A 23199-nucleotide genomic window follows, 5' to 3' on the forward strand; every position below is an offset into this window, starting at 1 on the left:
TTGTGTTTTGTTTCATTTTCAATTTTATTATTCATTTATCTATTTAGTATATGAGAGTACTTGTACTTGTGGAGCTCAGAGGGCAACCTGTAGGATTTGGTGCTCTTTTAACATGTGTAGGTTCAAGGGATCAGTCTCAGGTTATCCGGCTTGGCAGCAAGTGCTTTTACCTGCTGAGCCGTCTCACCAGCCCCATTTACTTATTTTAAACATAACTGGCTCCCCAGATAAACTGTGCTAAATATATTTCTTACCATCAGTCTTGGCATTGGTATTTTTGATATATTTTTCAATGTCTTTTTCCTTTAGGAGAAAAGCACACTGGCATGGCTCTGTGGATTCCATTCTTGGTTTTACTTCTTATCTGCTGCGTGGATTTGTGAAAATGGTCAGTGTTTTTGACCCCCCAGCTTCCTTTTCTGCAGTGTGGCTATCACAATAATAGTTGACTGCCTGCTGCTGCTAGGTCAATAGTCAAACCGAGGGATCACAAAAGTTCAATAACTCTGAAAACAGTGAGGGTCGAGAAAAATACCACATGTTCACATAGCAAAATACTGTTATTTAAGCTTTATAACTTAGAAATCGATATTCACAGAGGCCTATCACTGTCCACTCTCGGCACTTCACTGCCTCTCTGGTCAGAAAGGCAGGTTTCCCTGTTGGCGTTCTTGGCTCAGCTCTGAGACCTCTGTTTATGCTGCATGTCACTCGGGACAGTCTCAAAGACACAGTATCATGGGAACTGAACTGAATCACTGGCAGATGTGACGGTAGGAAACTAGGCAAGCATATTTTTTTTTACCAGTTTTATTTGCCCCACTTTTACCCCTTAGATTAAGTGAGTCAGAAATTAGTAAATGTGAAGTTCACTTTTGGATCACGTGGTTTATTTTGAAATAGCATTATCTCAAATAACATCACACATCTCTTATGCATAACATTTAAAAGCATTGCTTTTGTCTCTTCTGAGGTGAAGGCCAAGGGAAGTGTTGCCACATCAGTAGGCGTGGCATTTCCAGATAAGAGCCAGCCACATCTCCGAGCTTCTTTTCAATGAGACTGAAAAACAACAGCGCTAATGTTTCTATATTTTTTTTCTCTTATTCTCTTGGCACTTTACGTTTCAAGCTGTTTAAGACAATTTCTTCGGTTTGTTGCACTTCATTTCTCTGGCGACAGGCACACTTAGCAAAACACATGGCCCGGCTCATCTTCAGGTTTAATCTATGTAGTAATTCTTACCTATACCATCCCACCGTGACATTTCTGGAGACATGGCCTCTGTTTATCATGTTTTCCTTATGTGTACAATGCTCCATCTCTAAAGTAGAAATGAATGGAAAGCTGACGGGGAAAGAATTTGCAACCACTGTACTGAAGCCTCGGAGAAAACAGTGGGAGAGTCCTCATAAATATTCATTGTGCGCACTGAGAAGGCAGTATGCTGAATAGGATGACAGATGAGACTTCCCATCTTAAATGGATAATAAGCAGTTCTACAAAACGACTTTCAACCATTCCTTACTTGGTAGAAATGCTGAACACTGTCCCAGGAATTCTAATGAGATGTGTGTCCGTATTTTTTTGTTCAAAAAAACAGGTGATATGCTGCATTAGAGACATTCTTACCTGTGTGTATGGTCGCCATCAAAATGTTCAGAGCTTTTCTGATGCTAAGAATCAGAATTTTTGATTCCAGATTTTTGGTTCTTATCTGGGACTTGGACATTTGATATGGGAGTACCCTTAAGTATTTTCTGTTGCTCTCAGCACTGATAATTTTATCAGTCAGTTTTCTGTGGCTAATTCCACAAAGAAGAGACCCAGTAACTTATAAAGAAAAGTTGCTTAAGATGCCCCGTGACTCTGGAGGTCCAAAGCCTCAGGGCTGCTTTTTGGTGGTAATGCTCTTGCGGGTGGGGTCCTAAGGCTGAGGGAGAAGGAACACCAAATCTGCAGGTTACTTCCTTATTCATCCTTATTCAGTCACAGAGACTGTACCCTGATAAACTGATATAATTTTGATTGTTTTCCCAACGTCCCACTCTAAGAACATGACCAGGCCAGGTTTCCACCCTCTTTTTGGTTTTTTGAGACAGGGTTTCTCTGCGTAGCTTTGCGCCTTTCCTGGAGCTCACTTGGTATCCCAGGCTGTCCTCGAACTCACAGAGATCCGCCTGGTTCTGCCTCCCGAGTGCTGGGATTAAAGGCGTGCGCCACCACCGCCCGGTGGTTTCCACCCTCTTAATGCCTCACAATGAGGATTAAATGTCATCCTGTGTTTTCAGAGGGAATACAACCATATTCAAGCCATAGTGCCCACCAAGTGGTACTTCTCAGGTTCTGCAGGGGACAGCACAGTGTTCAGGTGCAGCCCATGTGGGTTCTAGTACTATCAGCTCCTGGGCATCATTATTGGAGTCACACGTGCTTCCTGGAAATGATCTGTATTGGTATTCTTGTGTTCTTTTTCTTGTTTATAAGGACGAGATGAGATGCTGGCTGTGAGGTGCTTAGTGGGCCCAGCACAGAGATGGCATGATCCTTCTCTGTCATTCTCAGTGAACAGCATCACGTCTCAGTTCTATTGATGACAGTTTCCTGACAAAAGCATATTCTTTGAGCATTTTGTGCCTGTGTCTTCAGTTTCCTGTGTGGGAGAGCTATGATTCCTTGTCCCCATTTTCACGGACCTCTTCCAGCTTCGTTCCTAAAGCCACTCACATCACTTCCAGCTTGTAGCCTTTTTCCATTTCTGCTTCCCAAAGTGGGGGCTAACTCTGTAAATACTCTTGTGCCTAGGATAAGTTATATGGACACGTGTATACTGGCATTTCTTAGACAGTTTGTTTGTTTATTTTTTTCCCTGTCCCAAATTGGATAGACCCTTTCTGAAGTCATTCTCTGTCTACTGTTCTGAATCTCCCACTAAACCTGGAATTGCTTATTCAGCAAGGCTGGCTAGTGAGCGAACATAAGGGATCTGTCTGTCCCTGCCTCCCCAGTGCTGGGACTGTAGACAGACACACCGCCACACTTAGATTTTCACACGGGCTATGAGGATCCCAAACTGAGATCTTCAAGCCTGTATGACAAACACTCCCCCAACTGAGCCATGTCCCTAGCCCTGGAGGAACTTTGTATGTAGTCACTTAACATTTTAGATTGAGCAAGTGGTCTTCTTGATCCAGTTCCCACAGACTAGAAACAGTTACACGAGAGACTCCCCTGGCCCCTCTTGATCTAGTTTCCTAATCTTCCCTAATCTGAAGTTTCAGTTTCTATGATTTCAACTACCCATAAGCAACCATAATGTGAAAATAGCTAAATGGGAAATAATAATAAAAGAACACAAACAATTCCTAGGTTTTAAGTTTCATATAGTCCTAAGTATCTCGATGAAATCACACAGCATCTGCTGCTTCTAGTCCAGGATACAATCATCAGTCACTCGGGGTATCCATACAGCATATGCTACCAGTTCATTTGTCACTTAGTGGCTTAGTTGACTGTGTAACAGACTAGTGTGATGTCACAGTGCTTTTGTTCAAGGAACCCATATTTTACTTAATAGTAACCCCCAAGTGAAAGAACTAAAAAGGGCTGGTAATTTAGATATTCCCACATGAGTCACTAATATTCTTCCTTTCAATGAAGAGACAGAAAGTGGGGGAAAAGACAGCACGTAAAGGGTTGACTCCTAGAGAAGGTTTAATACGTCTTAGAACAGCTGCCCATCCATGGGGTGGTGGTGGGGCCAATGTAATTTAGTGTCATTATTTAAAAGAAGCCTTTAAGATGTGTCTGAGGAGCAGGATGCCTGGAGGTGTTGCATGGTATTTGGAACTACTCACCTAGGAATATTTGACATCATAAACAACCAGAACGGTAGGGCCACACAGCCACCAGAGGAAGTCTTTCTAACTGTAATACTCCTAAAAGTGATCCACATGCTGTACGAGGTATTGACCCTACCCAGAATTTGCCTTTTGGACTGGCTGCAAGTAACATCACATTTACCAGGGTGGCACTGTCCTGACCTGTTTCTGCACAGATGTTCCCCAGGGTCTCTTTTAAATCTCCCGGACTCCATGAGCCAGAGGTGATGTCAAAAATAACTGCAGGTACTGAATTCTGAGCACTTGCCTTGACTTGATATGGCCTTTGGGTGCTTTACACGACCATGCTTCTACTTTTACAGTCACATCGTTAACCGTTAACCGGTTGTTCTGCTTTGTAATTGAGAAAGCTGAGGCTGCAGGTGGTCAGTAGATGACCTCAGGCACCACAGTGGCCAGCAGCTCTCAGCTCTGCCTCATCAGCTCTTGACCTCCCATACATTCACATTGTTTGGGGAGAGGCTTTGTAGAGTTCTGCCTTGATACCTGAAGCCTTGATCTCAGTGGGTGGGGGTGAGGCAGAGATATGAACCTGGTATTTGATCTGGACGGAGCGGTGCTGTCTTCCTGTGCCCTTCCCTGCTCACTGTGGCTGCTGTTGGCATTGTTGCCTACCGCTTATCCCCTTGGGGGTAGCTGCATCTAACAGCGAGCTCGAGGAGAGGGTAAGCCCCCTTTCATCATAGCTCTTAGGTAAGCCAAGGAAAGCCAGGGAGCAGGAACTGAGGTAGTTGGAAGGAAGAAAGCCATCTCCCACTTTTCTAAGACACCTTCATGCCAGTTGCAAGTGCTCTTACGGGTTTTTTTTTTTTTTCAGATTTTTCCCTTTCTGTATTTTACAAGATAATTGACCTTTCTCTAACCTATTTGCAGTTCACCCTTCATTATACATTCAAGCTTTATCTTTTCAGAACGTAGCTTACTATTTCATGAAACAACACAAGCCTCATTTTTCATTAAATATTAATATCAGTGTAATAAAACTGAACCATCAGAGTTTTTAATCATCCCACTTTCAATCATTAAATCTCATGTGAGTTACTGATGATGCCAATACAGTGACATATGTAATGTACATTGCTAGAGTTTTAGCACCACAAAAAATTACGTTCTGCTATGGTTGCATCTTGTGAGTTCTTCATGTTTACCTATGACATAGAAAAATAGATCAGAACATAGATTTTTTTTTTTTTTTTTTTGGTTTTTCAAGACAGGGTTTCTCTGCGTAGCTTTGCGCCTTTCCTGGAGCTCACTTGGTAGCCCAGGCTGGCCTCGAACTCACAGAGATCCGCCTGGCTCTACCTCCTGAGTGCTGGGATTAAAGGCGTGTGCCAGAACATAGATTTTTATACAAAATGCTATTATGAGAATGTGCATAAATCTATATTTGTAGACCATTGCCAGTTAAAAGACAAAATATGTATGTGTCTAGTGGAAGCAAGTGTTCACATACTTCTCAGCACTCAGGGTAACTGTGTCAGTTTTCCATTGCTATGACAAAGTATGTGCAATAAACATGATGTGAGGAAGAAAGGTTTGTGTGCTTCTGGTTTCAGAGGTTTTGGCGCACAGTCCCTTTGCTCTGTCACATTTGGGTGTTTGATGAGGTACAACGTGAGGACAGAACAGAGCTGCTCACCTATGGCTGGGGAGTGAGAGAGAAAGGGATTTACATCCCCAAACCCACTCCAAGGACATGCCCCAGTGGCCTAGTTCCCTTCCACTGAGCCACATACCCCAAAGGTTCCAGCACCTCCGTGGTTCCATGGACGAGAAGCAAGCCTTCCATAAGTGGGTTAGTGCTGTGGGATGTTCTGTATGGCAAATGTGTTGCTCTGATTGGTCAATAAATAAAACACTGATTGGCCAGTGGCTAGGCAGGAAGTATAGGCGGGACTAACAGAGAGGAGAAAAGAAAGAACAGGAAGGCAGGAGTCACTGCCAGCCGCTGCCAGGACAAGCAGCATGTGAAGATGCTGGTAAGCCAGGAGCCACATGGCAAGGCATAGATTTATGGAAATGGATTAATTTAAGCTATAAGAACAGTTAGCAAGAAGCCTGCCATGGCCATACAGTTTGTAAGCAATATAAATCTCTGTGTTTACTTGGTTGGGTCTGAGCAGCTGTGGGACTGGTGGGTGACAAAGATTTGTCCTGACTGTGGGCAAGGCAGGAAAACTCTAGCTACAGGTTAGTCCAAGGCCTGCATGTAGCAGTAGCTTTCCATTGTGACTGTTCCTGAATTGGGAACTCCCGAGGCCTTCACACTGGGAAGTACATGAGAAGGAACCAAAGTAAAGAAGAGAGGAAAGACAAACATTTTGTGGTTAAAATGAAAACACAGAGAACACAACTCAGTGCTGGGGAATCTTGTGGAAATCTCAACAGCAGTCCTGCTCACAGATCATTCTTAGCTGTAGTGTCCCCCAGTCGTAGATGGCTCTCTATTCAGGTTCTATTCATGCTGTACAAGGGCCTTTGTGTTTCCACGGTACAAACCAGAATGGCTGCAGTTTTACAGATGGCTCAGACAGTAAATCACAGCCCAAAGTTCTAATCAACAAATGACATTAAACTCCAGCTGCAACACTAAGTGGATGCAGTGGGTTTTTTTTTTTTGATTTTTTTTTTAAGAAGGAAGAAGAGGAGGAAGCAGAGGAGAAGAATGGATAGGAAGAAGAAAATGGAGGAAGAAAGACTCAGAACTGGGAGGGGCCATGTTGGGGGATTCCAGGGAGAGTTGGAGGGAGAAAAATGGGGAATGAATATAATCATAACACATTGTGTGCATGTATGAAATTCCCAAAGGATAAATATAAAGTATTTTTTAAGATGACAAAAAACCCAAACAAACCCAAACCTCCAGCTGCCTTGGCCACCCAGCTGCCTGGCCACCCAGCAGCCTGGCTGTGAGGTGAGATAGAGAGCTACAGTTTATACACTGCAGAGTGTGAGGATTTGGAGGGATAAAAATGTTGAAATGCCTTAACTGATGAGATGCAAATACCAGGTGCCCTGGCTGGGCTATTTCCAGATATTTTCTATGGATAATTCAGGGCTTCAAATGCCTTCAAAGCCAAAGTGCTTCTCTGGGGATTAAAACAGGAGTAAAGCAAAGTAAATCCAGGATGGCAATCCTATGACAAATTGATGCCAGCCTTTAAACTTGATAAAGATCCACCTGCCAAAGGATAAGAAAAATGAATTTGTTATTTACTCTGTAAATGATTTTAAACTTTATCACGGCTGGAAATGTTCATCGAGTGCCAACTCTATTCTGGGCACTAAGTAACACATGAAAGTTAAAATGCTGAATTAGGTAAGATGGTGTCTGCTTCTTATCACTCATACTGGGCAGGTAGACATAGGTCAAAACTAAGAATTTAGGACACTTGAGTTCTATTTTTGATGATTGTTTGGAACTAACTTAGTTCCTTGACCAAGCTGAGCTTAGAGATAGAAATTTCTGATCTCTCGTAGAGGGTCATTGTTTGCCCAAATGCAAAGAAAATGATTGGTGCTAAAGCTAGCATGGCTGTTTGTCAATGGAACAAGACTTACCAGAATTTTCTCCCCTCCTGTGGGTTAAATACAGTGAGTGCTGTGCAGAGGAGCAGAAGGGAATGCTAGAGAGCCAGTGATCATAGAGGTCAGTTTAACATAACCATTAGAGGATGGAGGTTCTGCAGTGGCATGTTTTTGTACATGAACCTACATGCTTGGTAGTTGTTTTATGTGGGTCTGTGTGCCTGACTGAAATTTTTAAAAGTTATAAGCAGCTATGTCTACCTAGTGTGGAGACTGGAATTGGCTTTGAGCTAATCTCCTCTGGGGCGCAACTTTTAATTACAGACATGAAAGAAGGCTCATCCATTCTTGAGAGAGAACAGACCACAATCAAATCACATGAACAGCAGTCTCATGATGGCCAACTGTGAGATTTAAAGACAAATTGTGGGCATTTAAAGAGTTTTTAGTAATTGCTTTTAATTGTACAAATTTATGGGATATGTGGTGATAATGATAAACTTCTTAGATGTTCAGTGATAAACCAGAGCAGCCAATGTTGCCATCCTCTTAAACATTTTGAAAAATTTTTATCACATAATTCCTCATTTATGAAGCTGAATGTGATATTTATGGTAATTAGCATTTCCATATTCTTACCACTCCCTTTGAGTTCCTCTCCTCTCATAAAATATATGATAGGTTATTATGAGTTATAGTTCCCCCATTTTGTAGGACACTAGAACCTAGTACTTCAGTCTACACTTAATTTTAGTTTTGTGGGCCTTTTAAATTATTCCCTTGGGATTGTTTATTCGAAAACAGTACTTTACAAAGTGAAGTGCTGATTTAACTGAGCATACAGTGAGTGAGGAAGAGAAAGTTTGCTCTCTGTTAATGGCTACAGTCAGCCCTTCCCATCTGGAACTGGAATCCTCATGTTCAACCAACCTCAGGGTCAAAGTATACCAAAAAACAAATATCCTTTTCCCTTGTCATTATTTCCTAAAGAGCTAAGATTACTCTTGTAGACTTTATGATTTACTAGATGAATGATCAAGATAGTACTTAAAACATATGAGAGATTATGTGCACTGTTTGTTATACACAACTACTTGGTCACTTCACATATGGGATTTGTGTGACCAAAGATCCAAAAAGATCCTGGTTGCCATTTCATATAGAAGCTGAGAGTTGATTGAGCATAAGTTGGAGATCAGGGCTTTCGGGACTGTATGCTTCCTCAGCTACAGTCACAGTAGGGGAGTGGTGTGTGTGTGTGTGTGTGTGTGTGTGTGTGTGTGTGTGTGTGTGTGTGTGTGTGTGTGTTTGTGTGGATAAAATACAGTCATTTCCCTTGAATTGAAACCAGCTCTTGGGTTCCCTTGTGATTTGATATTTAGAACACAGTTGGAGTGTATTTAGATGACAATGAGAAGCCTGGCTCCCATATCCCACTGTCTACTATCACTAAATCCTAGAATACACAGAAATAATTCAGAACTGCTGACTAACAGTAAGCTCCCTACCTAGAGTTTAGTATTTATGTACACTTCTGTCTTTAGCCTTAGGGCATATAGGTACAAAAGCTTGGTCTCAGGACACTCTTCTCCACCGTACCCAGATCTGCAGAAGCTCATGACACTTACGTGAATCTGCAGTGTTTGTATGGCACCTGTGCACAGCTTGTATATTCTGAGTACCTCCCCCCACCCCCCGGAAGAAATGCCTTTTAAATTCTTTATCCCTTCTTTTCATGGTGGACCTACATTTCTAAGTGGTAGTCATATGTTTCCAGCCTGGGGCATTATTTATTAACTATTATCTATTAACACCCCACTACATGAGATAATACAACACCTAAAACACAGTAAGTGTTATACAAGCAGTTGTGCTGCATTGTTTAGGGACCATGACAAGAAAAGATCTGTTTGTCATCAATCTAGACACTTTTTTAAACTAAAAAATAAGTTGAAATTGTAATAAATCACAGTTTTCCCCTCCCCTTTCCTCACACTATCCTTCTCACGCACCCATTCCTCTCTCCTAAATTCATGGCCTCTATTTCTTTAAGTGTGTGTGTGTGTGTGTGTGTGTGTGTGTGTGTGTGTGTGTGTGTATGTGTGTGTGTGTTTGTGTTTGGATGTATATAATTACATTTCCTAAATATGTGAATACAATGTTCTCAGTCTGTATAATGTTACTTACATGCATATGATTTCAAGGTTGACCACTTTGTATTGTATAATCAATTTGGGGCTTCTTCCTTAGGGAAGACTATTCTTCCCCTTCTCATCTCAACATCCTTTAGTTGCCTGCAATCCTTTATCTAGGGTTGAGACCCCATGAGATTTCCCCTTTCCATTCGGCATGTCTATTGGTATCTTCATTGTTCATGTCTTCTTTAGTCAGACATTTGATAAGGCTTCATGGGTCTCGCTCTCTGACATTTCTAGGAGACAGAATCTCACAGCAAACCTCCTACTCTGCTGTTTCTCATAGTCTTTTTGGCCCTTCTGCATCTATGATCCCTGAGCCCTAGATTCAGGAGTTGTGTTGAAGGTGTATTAGTTAGGGCTGAACACCACATGGCCACTGTTTTCAGCATTTATTGAGTTGTGGCTTTCTGTAATGATCTCCATATGTTACAAGAAGAAGTTTCTTTGATGAGGGTAAGACCTATACTTATCTGTGTGTATAAGGATAAATATTTAGAGTGTAGTTAGGAATTATGCTGGTTTAGTAAAGTGGTGGTTGTACATTCTCCTTCAAGACCTATGACTTCACTAGCCTTGGGAAATAGGCTAGGTTTCCAGTACCAGGCATGGTTTCCCTTTTGTTGAGTGGGTCTCAGTACAATTAGAGAGCTGTTGGTTACCACCAATGTATGCTTGCCACTAATGCCTCCTTAGGGTTACTGAGCCATGTGGATCATTGTTGTGATTCCTAGGCATCATTTCTGGTGGGACTATTGGTTGCTCCCCTCCTTTGGAAGCTTGCATAGCACCTTCTCATACCATGAAAACTAGTCTTCCGAGGGGAGGCATTCAAGTTGGTTCTAGCTCAGGGGTCTCTGGGACCTAAAGTGCATGGTGTCTTCAGCAATAGGGGCTTACCTTCCACCTTTGGAGTCAACCAAGGGCAATAGCAAAAGGCTGTATGTTTTGGGACTCTCTCAGAGAGCCTTGACCAACAGCTCAAAAGAGGGCTTCTCAGGTCTGGTATTGGGGTTTTGTTAGGTGACCTTTGGCTCTTGGAGGGAGCACTGTCAGCCCAAATGGGAAAATTCATTAAAACTATATATGCATATTTATGCATGGAATTATGTATATTTTATTTTTTAAATAAATAGTTAATAGTATGTTTTCTTATGACTTTTTTCAGACATCACTATTGTTATTTTGCCTCCTCCCTCCTTCTTCTATATTTATCTCCTACTTCCCTATAGATCCCCCATTTCCACATTTTCCTGATCAGATTGTTTGTACCCCGCTAATCTCCCTTTTGTTGCTCCCCAGCACCCCTATACCCCATAAATGGTTCCCTTTTACCTTCCTGGTTTTTGTAGTTACTCCAGGACATGTACTCCCATCTGAAGATGTGGAGCTAGATGTTTCTGACAAGAGAGACCATGTGATGTTTGTCTTTCTGAGTCTGAGTTACCCCATTCAATATGATTTTTCTAATTCTGTCCATTTTCCTGCAAAGTTCATGGTTTCATTTTTCTTTATAGCTGAATAGTATTCCACAGTGTGTACGGACCACAGTTTCAATATCCATCTGTCGGTTGTAGGACATTTAGGTTGTTTCTATTTCCTAGTTATTATGAATAGAGAAGCAGTGAAAGTGGCTGAGGGAGTTTCTGTGGAGTGTGATGCCAAAGAGTTGTATAGCTGGGTCATATTGTAGATTAATCGGTTAGCTTTTTGAAAATTCTTCATATTGATTTCCATAGTATCTCCAGTTTGCAATTCTACCAACCATGAATGAGGGTTCTGTTTTCTCCCACATCCCCTCCAGCATCTGTGGCTAGTTGTTTTGGTAACCTTTGCAGTTCTGACTGGGTTGAGATAAAATCCCAAAAGTTGATTTGACTTGCATTTCTCTAATTGCTATGGATGATGATCATATTTTTTGGGGTATTTCTTGGCCAATTTTCTTCTTCTTTTGAGAACTCTCTGTTTAGTTCAAAACATTTATTTTTATTTCTGTGTATTTGTGTATATTGTATATGGTGTGTGCCTCATATGTGGGTGTCCAGAGACCAGAAATGGGCATTGGGTCAGCTGGAGCTTCCAGGTGGTTGTGCGCCACCTGATGTGGATGCTGGCAACTGAACCTGAATCCTCTAGAAGAACAGCAGGCTGTCTGAACCGCTGAGCTGCCTTTACACCTCCCAGTCTGTCTTTTGCTTGGGGGAATTGAAACCATTAATATTCAAGGTTATCATAGAAAAGTGTATGTCAATTTGTTGTTTTGTTGATTGTATAGTGTTTGTTGTTTTTCTGTTTCTTGGTTGCTCAGCTAATGGTCTAGCATGGTTTATTCTTTCCTGTAGCCTCATGGATATGTTTATCGTTTTCTTCAGTGCTATGAAATTCTTTAAATATCTTTGTATAGCTGGGCGGTGGTGGCGCACGCCTTTAATCCTAGTACTCGGGAGGCAGAGCCAGGCGGATCTCTGTGAGTTCGAGGCCAGGCCAACCTGGGCTACCAAGTGAGTTCCTGGAAAGGCGCAAAGCTACACAGAGAAACCTTGTCTCGAAAAAACAACAACAACAAAAAAAAAAAAACAAAAAAAAACTTTGTATATACATACACATATGTAACAATAATTAAAGAATTAGAGGCCATGAATTTGAGAGAGAAAGAGAGTAAGGGACTATGGGAAGTGTTGGAAGGAGGAAGGGAGGGAGTAGAAAAAATAATTATATTAGTGTAGTTTCAAAAAATTAAAAAAAATATATTATAAAGAACGTGCAAATAAAAACATCACATAGTGAAAAATATTTCTATAATGTTAGATTATTGGTCATGAATTAATTTAGTTTGTATTTATTACAAAAATCTTTCCCTTTTCCATTAATTACCACAAACAAGTTGAAGGGCATAGTAACCTGGGTTACCAGTTAATGTCTTTCAGATTTAGAGTATAGACTTCCGTACTCTTCAGAATTGGAGGTTTTATGTTGAAAAAAGATGATATAATTCAGGTGGATTTGTCTTTATATGTAACTTGGTGCTTCCTTCTTGAAGTGTGTAGTATTTTTCTTGTTCTCCATGCTTCATGTGTTGACTGTTGGTGTATGAAGGTTCTGTTCTTGTTTTATTTGTCTGATGTTCTAAATACCTTCTGAGCCTGGATGGCCATCTCTTTTCTTAGATCTGGGAAATGTTTTTATACCTTTAGCTTAAAGTTGTTCTTCTGTTGCCCAGATTTATAAGTTTGGTCTTTTAATACTGTCTCATAGATGTTGTATGTTACAGTCACAACAACTTGTTATTTTATTTTTGTAGATATCTAAATGTTCTAATTAATCTGTTTTGTCTTCAGTCTCTTCCTGAGGCTTTCTACTTGGATTAATGACATCTTTATTTCTAAATTTACAATTTTGTATTTCTCCAATATTTTTAATCTCCTTCTTGAATTTCTCTTTCATATCCTGTGTTGACCCTCTTACTACATTCAGCTCTTATGTGTATTTTCTTTGAATTCATTTGGGAGTTTAATTGCATTATGTTTGATTTAACTCAACAATCTTATAAGTATTTTTTGAACTCTTTGTCTGGGATTTCATGTAATTCATTCACATTGGAATATATTACTGTGGAATTAATTTTTTTGGAGGGGTCATAAAACCTTGATTTTCTTCTTTCTTATATTTCTGCATTCCTACTTGCACTTTTGGCCTTCTTCTAATGGTTTTAAAATGAGTTATAATCTTCCAGGGGAAGCACTTGCAATGTCCAAGTGGGACTGGGTTGTAGTAGGAGCAACACTATAGCTAGTAGCTAAATTCATACTCCACATGCTGAAGGTTCAGGGTCTGAGCCCCTATACAGTTTTGAGAATATAACATTAACTACAGAAGCAACCACAACCACCAGATAGACCCACTATGCAATATTAGAGCTGGTTAAATACAGTCACCCCTTTAACCTTATAACTATTGAGATAACGGGAGGGTAATATAATTTGGACTAAGATATTAGTTACTAAGGCAGGAAAGAAAGGGAAGTAGCCTGAGTAAGGTTAGAGATTAGTGTTAGATCAACCGAGAAAAATATTGAGGAGGGAAAAGTAGGAAAAGGTAGAAATGAATGTGGAAAGACATAAGTCATGTACAGGAAAAGCAGGGTATAAACAATAGAGTGGGTACAGAAATATGAAGACTATTACTGAACAATATAAAAAGTCGAGCCAGGTAATTTATTAAGAGCTGTTTATGAAAGAGTGATTAAAAAGAGCAGTAATGAGTCTTTTCTGTGTCTATTGAGATGAACATGTTATTTCTGTCCTTAAGTCTATTGGCTGCATTGCGTTTGTTGATTTGGATGTGTTGAACCATCCTTTCATCCTTGGAATAAAATTACCTTGCAATGGTTTAAGGCAGAATCTTTATTTGAATACACCGTTGAAATATTTATTAATGGCCAGTACTTGCATTTTTTACTTACCAGTATCGCCAGATGAATATCAGTTACATTTTTTTTAAAATTCTTTACTTTCTCAGTACCCATTCTTAGCCATGTTGGATCCTAGGACTTTCTTTCAGCTTACTATGTTCCTATTAGTCTTGAGGCAGACATCAGACTGGTGGTTTTCCATATGGCTTCTTAGAGTCTCTTTCTTTTCTTTGTGTTCTAGGACTACCAGTATACCATTAAAAAAAACAGCATGGGTGGTGTAATGTAGGGGAAATACAAATGAGTCTTGTAGACTCCCCTCTCTTCACTTGTCCTTAGTTAACCTCCAAGCGTGTTAGCTGGTAGAAATCCACAGACTCTATCCCCAGGGAGGTGCATTAGAGACTGGAGTCTCCTGTGTCCTCTAATAATGTCTCCTTTATAAAACATGTCCTTTTGGTGATTGGCATGCCATTCAGTGAGAAAAACTAGCTGGTTTAGTAACAGCAATATCCTACATGTTGTGAAACATCATTCTAAATACACTTTCTAATTTTCTCTTTGACTTCTTTTTAAACAGTGAATTATGAGGAGTATTGCTTAACCACAGGCATCTGGGGATTTCCCTGGTTATTGTTCCTTTTTCAGAATTTTCTACCTTATTTCTAAAGTAGTCAGAGAAACAGTTCCAGAGGTATCTTAGAATTCCTAATTATACCATTACTCTGTCATTATTTGCTTTATATAGTTTAGGTGCTATTTGATGACATTGTCTTAAGTGTCCTTATTTATTCTTTGTTAAGGTTGGTTTTTATTTTTAATTTTGTACATGTACGTGTATCTGTGTGGATGTGTGCACGCAAGTGCTGTTCCCTGTGGAGACCTCAGATCCCCTGGAGCTGGAGTTACAGACCTTTGTGAGTCACCTGATGTGAGAGCGTGTGTACTCAACACAAGACCATCTCTCCAGCCCCTTCTCTTTGACTATTAAGCATAGATGGATTGGAGTCTACACAGTATGAAGTTGCTACTGTCACAGTACCTTTCCTTGACTTGTGTTTCTTCAATGTACCCTTTTATCATTTTCCTGTGAACTTTTGGTATCTTTATAATCGAAATGTCTCCAAATACCGTAAGTGTTAAAATTTCAATCTGATAGCTTATTATTTAAACTGGTAATACTTGTTATGCTCAAATTTACTGTATATATAACACATTAGTATCAGCAATTAGTAATTTATCTGCCTCTTGGGACTTAGTATTTCTGTTGTACCCCTACTTCCCACCTTTCATTCTCTTTCTTTCTTTTGGATTAATCGTGTTATTTGCTTTTCTCCTAGTTATCTTGAATATCTCATTGAATCCTGTTACTCTTCTTTTGTGGTTTTTATGGCTCGTAGATACAGGTGATTTTTTTTAAACATCATAATATGTATATTGGGTTCTACTTTAAGATCTCTAAACCAGATGTGATGATGCAGGTTTGTGGCCCCAGCACTTGGGAGGTGGAGGCAGGAGGATCAGGAGTTCAAGTTCAGCTCTGGACACACAACAAGCCTGACACCAACCTAGGCTATATAAGACCCCGTGTTAAGAACAAACAAAACAGGACAAGAAATCACGAGGAATTACTTAAACCCAGCTATCCTTTTATCTGTATTTGATGTTGATATTTCAGAGTTAAAGTGTTCCTTGTATTACTGAATAATTCCATAGTCATTTCTACTTGCTAGATTGTGTCCCACTCACATGGTGTTTTCTTCCTGTATTCCCATGCTACCATGGAGATCAATTTCTGTCTGTGTTTCTGTATTTCCTGGAGGGCACATTGTCTCATGTTGGATCATTGGTAGGAAGTTTTTTCCAGTGGTCTTTTTTTTTTTTTTAAACAACTTCCTTATCTCCTAGTTTCCATAGTTTCTCCTCTGGCTGCTTAGATGGTTTGTCTGCCACCGTAACAGTGGTTTTGTCTTAGGGAGATTTTTCTTTTTAACTATGATGCATGTGTGCACAAATGCGTGCACACATGTGTGCGTGCATGCGTGTGTGCATGCGTGCGTGTGTGTCTTGGTGTTTATGCTGGTTGGAATTTTGCAAATTTTTTTCATTCTGTGGCTTGATTTTCTCTGCCAGTTTTGGAAAGCTATTGCTGGTAGATCTTTAGGTCTTCTGACCTTATCTTTGAGTTGTTTCCTTACAGGATTTCAGGTATACATACATTAAATGTATTTCTTATTTGCCTTATATCTTCTTGCTTGTGTTTTGAACTCACTGTTTTTCCCATTGTTCAACCTGAAAGCCATCTACTGACCTGTCTTGAGTTCCAAGAATGTTTCCATCTTTCATTTATGTGATGTCTAATTACTGAAATTTAAATAATTTTCATTTTATTGATCTTCATAGTTTTTCTATTAAGAACTTCATAGTTCCATCTATATTTGTAATTACAGTTGTTATTTTGAATTCCATGTGCTTGTCTCAAAATGGTTGCTTACAATTTTGATCAAATATTAGACATTGTTTACAAAAGGTTGTTGAGAAGCCAGATGTGGTGTGGTTCACATCTGTAATCATCAGATTTGAGAGGCTGAGGCAGGAGGATTGTGAATTATATCCAGTCTGGGTTACATAATGAGACCCTGCCTAATAACAATCCAAATAGGAATAGCAATAGTAAGGACATAGAGTTGCTGAGGTTCTGAAAGCAGTTAGCTTCAGTAAGGGAAAGCGTAGTGTTTGCTACTTCACAGATAATGTATCACTTTGAAATTGTCTGCCTTTCTCTATATTGACCTGAACGTACTAGTTAATGGACTAGGTTAACTGTCCTTGGGTTTAATGGAAATACTAGAAATACAAGAGCAGTATTCTCCTTGGTGAGTCTTAGAATCTGATTTTTCTCCTTGGCACCCCAGGGCCTCCAAATTTCTTGCATAGGACAAGTAGCCATGGTCTGGTATCATCTGCCTCTCAGAGTTCATAGCCTAGAAGTTAGCAAATGTCTTTGATGGAAATTATACTTAGAATGTCAGGTTCAGATTTAAAAATAAAGGAATGACTCTTAGTGACATTCTGCTATGTTCATAGATCTCTGTCTTTCTCAGTCATCATCAGAGAAGTTTCCTCCTGCAGTAGATGGGAAAAAATACAGAGAACCACAGATGAGCAAGGTGCAGAGGGTGAAAGACTTCGGAACACTCAACCCTAACTGGGAGGTCCCCATCAAATCTCTCTCCTCAGGGCTCAGAATGCGCTGCAGAGGAGGAGACAAAGATTGTAAGAGCCAGTGGGGACAGAAGACACCAAGAAAACAAGCCCTTCTAGGCGAAGCAGGACAGCTCCACGTATGAACTCACAGAGACTGCTGCAGCACGCACAGAGCCTACACGTCTGACTCAGATGAGATTCCAGCACTGAGAGGAGAGGTGGACACGAGCCCATCCCTAACCTAGAAGCTATCTCAGCTGATAACTCTCAGAAACGAAAAATAAGTTTTCTCCAAGGGAGTCTCACTGGGTATACAAACCACACTTGAGCACAGGGCTCATGCCCAGTAGTAGATGGCCAACACAAAACAAACTCAGTGGTACTCTTGGAGGGTTTTTTGGTTTCATAATGCTTTGACTGGGCATTGTTTTTCTTTTTCTTTCTTTTTTAACCCTAAAGGTCTTTTGTTTATATATTATGGTTTCCAGCTTTGTATTCTTATGGGATTTCTCTCTCTTCCTCCCTCCCTCCTGCCCTCCCTCCCTCCCTCTCTCTCTCTCTGCTTCGCTCTCTCTGTCTCTGTGTCTCTCACTCTCTCTGTATGTGAGAGTGTGGTGTATGTGTGTGTGTGTGTGTGTGTGAGAGAGAGAGAGAGAGAGAGAGAGAGAGAGAGAGAGAGAGAGAGAGAAGACAGAATATGTATGTCTCTGTGTCTGTGTGTGTTTCTTATGCTTATTCTTTGGCTCTTTTTTTCTGTTTGTTTTGTCCTATTTTGGTTTGTTTTTTATTTTATCATCATCATCATCATCATCATCATCATCATCATCATCATCCTCATCATCATCACATGCTTGTTTGTATCCTGATGAGAGAAAGGGTGTGAATTTGGGTGGGTGGGGATGTAGGGAGAATCTGAGAAGAGTTGGGAGAGGGGGAACTGTAATTAAAATATATGAAAATCCATTCTCAATACAAAATTCCCCTAGTCTGTCAACTTGCTCCCTAGAGTTCAGTGGGCACAGGACAAGCCCTAGGACACGTTTATTTGTTTGTTTGTGCTTTTGTTTGCTTGAGACAGGCACTTGCTCTCTAGCCTAGGCAGGCCTTTAACTCAGTCCTCTTGCCCCAGCTTCCTAAATGAGTGCTGGGTTCTCAGAGGTATGCCATCATGCTTGGTTTAGGACACATTGTTGTTAATGTGTTTTGAAAATTAATTTACCCATTGACAATTTCCTATGTGCATATAATACAGGCTGGTCACCTTCATCCCTCCACCTCCATTTACCCTCCTCCCAGTCCCACCAAACCCCCCTTCCAATTTCATGTCTTTTTGTCTTTGTTTTGTGACCCATAGGGATTAAACAGGGCCACCCCCGTGGGCAGGAGTTGAAACTATCTACTGGAGCATGAATAACTCGCCAGTGGCCACATCACTGAAGACAATGACTTCCTCTCTCCCGCAGCCCTCCACTGCCATTAGCTCCAGTGGGTGGAAAGGGACCCCATGAATCCATCCCCTTCTATGCAGGTAACCCAGCTGCTGTGGATTTGAGTACCATGGCCATCTATGATGCTGGGTTTTTTTGTTGCTGTTGATAAGACGTTTCTCTGAACTGAGAGGGAACTGCTGTGTCAAATGAGGCTCACATCAATATTTTTTCTTGTTACAAAGATTCTGCTTTTTCAAATCTCTTTTGTTTTTCTCCACAACTATCGCTGTTCTCTGACAGTGGTGTACATGGTGGGTAGTGGGCTTTACTCCAGATGTACAGATAGAGGTGTACTTCAAATCAATTTCCCGCATCAAGTCTCTGCTGCTGCTAAGAAAGTCAATGTCATTTTGTTTATTTTTTTAATGAACACATTTTTGAACTTAGAGCATTTCCAAGGTTTTTTTTTCTTCTGTTTAATAATATAATGGTTTTGACAGTTTGGGGAGAGAAAAATGATAAAATCTCCAACTATGGTTGTAGATATGTCTGTGTGGTCCCTTCAGTGGTGTCATGAATTTAAAAACCCTTTTTAGGTGCATATATATCGAAGATGCCTCTTTCTTTGCGATGAATTGATCCCTTATCATTGTGCCCTGCTTGCCTCACCCTAGTACCTAGTTTTAAAATTCACAGTATGGATATAGTCACTCCTAGGTTTCTTATGACTAAAACCTGTGTGGCATAGGCTTCCCTATCATTTTTACTTTTAAGATACCTGGATTCCCATCCTCAAAATATGTTTCATATAGTTAATATTTACCTACATCCTTTCTCCATGACTTAACCCTGTAATGCGAGGGTTTGATATATAAGTGCGTTGTAAGGTGATTAGATGAAGTAATAAAACATTAAGATTTTGTTTATTTACTTTTGTTCTTATATCCCAACCAAAGTTTTCCCTCTCTTTCCTCTTCTCAATTCCTCTCCCCCTACCTCCCCTATACTGCTCCCCCCATTCACTCCTTCTCCACTGTTTCTCTTCAGATACAGGTGGACCTCCCATGGATATCAACCAGCCATGGTAGATCAAGTTGCAGTGAGACTAGGCCCCTCCTCTTCTGTTAAGGCTGGATGAGGCACAATCAGTAGGAGAAATAGGTCCCCAAAGCAGGCATCAGAGACAGAGACAGCCCTGCTCCCACTGTCAAGGGTCCCTCAAGAAGACCACATCACGAAACTATAACATATGTGGTGCTGTCCAGATCGTCTTCTCATTCACCTCTGTCTGTATGCTTCTGCTTTCCTGATTAGTTCTAAGTTTTCAGTTTGGCTTTGTTTTGCTCGATTAATTTACTGTAATGATTTGGGGTCTACGATCTGTAGGGCCTGAGACCCCATGGCTGGAACTCTTAGGCAAGGACTGTCCTTATTCACAGGGAACTTCTTCCCCAGGGAGCCTCTGTTCTGCTCTTCCTGCCTCTGATAGATTTGATCAGACCTACTCAGTCCACCCAGGGTCGTTCCTTCCTAAGCATTAACTGACACACACACACACACACACACACACACACACACACACACATACACACACACACACTGTGGTTTTTGGTCTACTGACTAGGTCTTGTGCATGTTTCTTTACTGCTTCATCTGTCTACTGATTTCATTTTGGTTCTAGATAAAGGAATTTCAGCATGACGTGAAGTGTGAACCTTTAAGGGCTACCCCTCAATGTCTGTGAACACAGCCAGGCCACCCTCCTCCTGTCGGCAGAACTGGGGTGATGTGTGGGCTCTGAGAGTGGCTTGACTGGCTGCTTCCTCGTCCTTCCGTGTGGTTATCCTGGCCTGACCTCTCAAGTATGTCACCTGGTACATCTGGTGCATGGAGGGGTGCACACCTGCACGGGCCTTCCTCAAGTCTCTGTCTACCTTCCCTCTTTCTGACACTCTGCCCTGCACATTCTAGCGGAGTTGACTGAGCTTAGTTCTTTCTTCTGCCCAGCAAGACATCTGGGCTCTGAATAATAACATTGGAGTCTAAAAATTCCCTTCACACAGGGAAGCAGAATTACCGTGGATTTCCCTACTTTTTGCCCCTCCTTTATGGGTCTGCGCCACTTAGGTCTGAGTCCCTCAAAAAATGTTTCATACGTTTTTTTCCACTTGTACATTTATAGCGGGAGGGTGATCAGACAGTCTTACTTGTGGTGACATGGATATCATGCTATGCTTTTGTTGACATTAGTATGCTAACTTGTGTGACTCTGTTTAAAAAAAAAAAAAGTCTAGCATTGCTGTATTTCCAGCCAGCTTCTGAGGGAGATCTGCACAAAGTTTCTAGATTGAAATTCCCTTAGAGTCCTTGGCTCAGTCCTTCTAAGAAACTGTTCTGAGTGCCACTTTGACTGCAGGCTCAGGGTACACATCTCTACCTTTTATTAATATCAGTTAGTTTCACATCACTGTGACCAGAATACCTGACAGGAAAGACTTATGAGACAAAAAGATTTCTTTTGGTTCCGTTGGAGAGAATCGTGGTCTATTATGGCACAAAAGGCATGCCCACAGCAGTGAGAGCACATGGCAGAGACTCCCTGTGTGGTGACTAAGAAGCAGAGAAGGTGCTGGAACAAGGGGTCAAACTGTAACCTTCAGAAGGACGTCCCTAGTGGCCTACTTCTACCAGCCGGCCCCACTGCCCCAACTTCTTGCCTCCCCAAACAGGGCAGCTGGCTGGGAGTAAGTGTTCCAAGCATGAGCCCATATGGAACACTCCTGGTTAGATCATAGCACCCCCAAAGCCACTAGTGCCCATGGGATTGCCTTGCTTTGATCGGCCCATGGCTGACCCAGCTCCTCTCCCTACATCCATTTTAGACTGCACAGAGTGAGAGCAGACAAGAGAGGAACTCAAGAGAAAAAGAAACACAATGTTATTTGAAGAGGAGGACAGGCAGGGACTGAAACCGCATGCATCCCTGCCTGTGATGAAGGGAGTCCAGATAGTCCAAGCCTCCTTGTGGTGCAAAATATTTTGAGCAATATGGTGCTTTCTGGATTCTCTATCTCTTCAGTGTTCCTTTGAAAGTTTTCTTTTGGACCCATCTTAGGGCTGTCTTTTGTGTCCTTGAGATTAAGACATGATCCCTAAGATGCTTTATGTGCCTTAGAGAAAATGATCGTTCTTGCCACCCTGGGTCTCCTTTCCCCTTGTGTCTCGAGGCACTGCTCCTGAAAGCCTTGTTGGGGGCCTTCTGAGGTGCAGGTGTTTCCCGTGTAGGCCCTTGCATGTACTTCTGTATCCAGACAACCTCTCCTCCACTTCTATCTGTCCACCAAGGGTCAGCTGCAGGTTAAATGACATCTTCCTAGGAAGCTTGCTTGACAGCCCAGACGTGGCTGAGACATACCCCTCTTAGGAATTATAAAGCTCCACGAGGGATGGAATTCCTATGCTTCATTCACAAATGTAACTGGGACCTGTCAGTGTTCATTATACACACAGCCGGGATGCCTGGAGAACAGCTAACCTCTGAACTCATTGCTAAACTAGACAAATTCCAGTACAGTTCAAAAGCTAAGTACACGGACTACATGCCCATCAGCAGAGCAAGTTCAGAGCTGTACAACATGGCTGACCCATGTGAGCCTTTATGCCTCGGTTTTCCCATTGAAAAGAAGCAGGAGAAGAATACCTGTGCAGAGAGGTACCCTGCATGTCATGAAGCATCTAATGGATGAGCAGAGCATCTGCTTCCCATGTCCTCTGATCATCTGGGTTTGGCCATGATGGGTAGGTGTACACAGTGGACAGTGGGAGCTGGCAGGAGCCTGTGGCTTCTGACATCACATGGTTCTTGTCTTATATTTCAGGCGCACACTGGGCTTTGGTAAGATACATGAAGAGCATGTCCCTAACAGTAGGTTGGTGTCAAGAAATAGAATGTCTGTCAGTTCTTCTGCCTCCGCTCTCACGTGTGTGACTCTCAGCAGGTGCTGCAGATGGTGTGAGCATGCCCTTCGCCTCAGGTTCAGTTGGCAAAATGGAAAGGACTCGGAATCTCCTTCTTCAGGTCAGGAGAACTTCTTCAGGTCAGGAGAATGAGTATCCTTGGGGCCCTTAGCATTTACTGGCCTTCAGTTCTGAAAAATGAAACCTCATAGTTTCAAATATTAAAACTGCTTGAAGTTAGAGCCTTTTGTCAAAGTGCTAAATAACAAGAGTATGATTAGATATTGTCCCGCTATGTGCACTTTTAAAATTTTGATGGTTGGGCCTCTTGGTCACAATCAGTTACCTAAAGCATTTCAGCTTTCTCATCTCCTTTTCCTAATCATTAGGGAACAATCTCATCATTGGGACTTCACATGTCTGTCTTTCTTTAAACCAGGAACTGCCCAAAGCTCCTAGTTCTGATTTGATTGTGTCCTTTGAGGGCAGTTTTGATAACTGTCGTTCTCTTTCCCTGGCTGTCAGACTTGCAGCACAGCCTGGCCCTAGTTTGGGGGGTGATAGCTAAT

At 41.4% G+C, this 23199-nt stretch overlaps 1 protein-coding gene across 7 annotated transcripts in view; it reads left to right on the forward strand.

Annotated features, from left to right (window-relative positions):
- Nucleotides 1-23199, forward strand: part of LOC107400709 (uncharacterized) — a 94287-nt gene that overhangs the window by 62141 nt on the left and 8947 nt on the right. For 5 of the 7 annotated variants that reach the window (XR_013042780.1, XR_013042779.1, XM_076546017.1 and 2 more), the window contains one exon: nucleotides 17277-22751. The gene's annotated coding sequence lies outside the window, so the exon portion shown is untranslated. Of the gene's footprint in view, nucleotides 1-17276; nucleotides 22771-23199 lie in introns of all 7 variants that reach the window. The other 2 variants (XR_013042781.1, XR_013042778.1) reach the window with 2 other exon arrangements.

This window comes from Peromyscus maniculatus, chromosome 10 (assembly GCF_049852395.1).
Source record: "Peromyscus maniculatus bairdii isolate BWxNUB_F1_BW_parent chromosome 10, HU_Pman_BW_mat_3.1, whole genome shotgun sequence".
Classification (NCBI taxonomy): domain Eukaryota; kingdom Metazoa; phylum Chordata; class Mammalia; order Rodentia; family Cricetidae; genus Peromyscus; species Peromyscus maniculatus.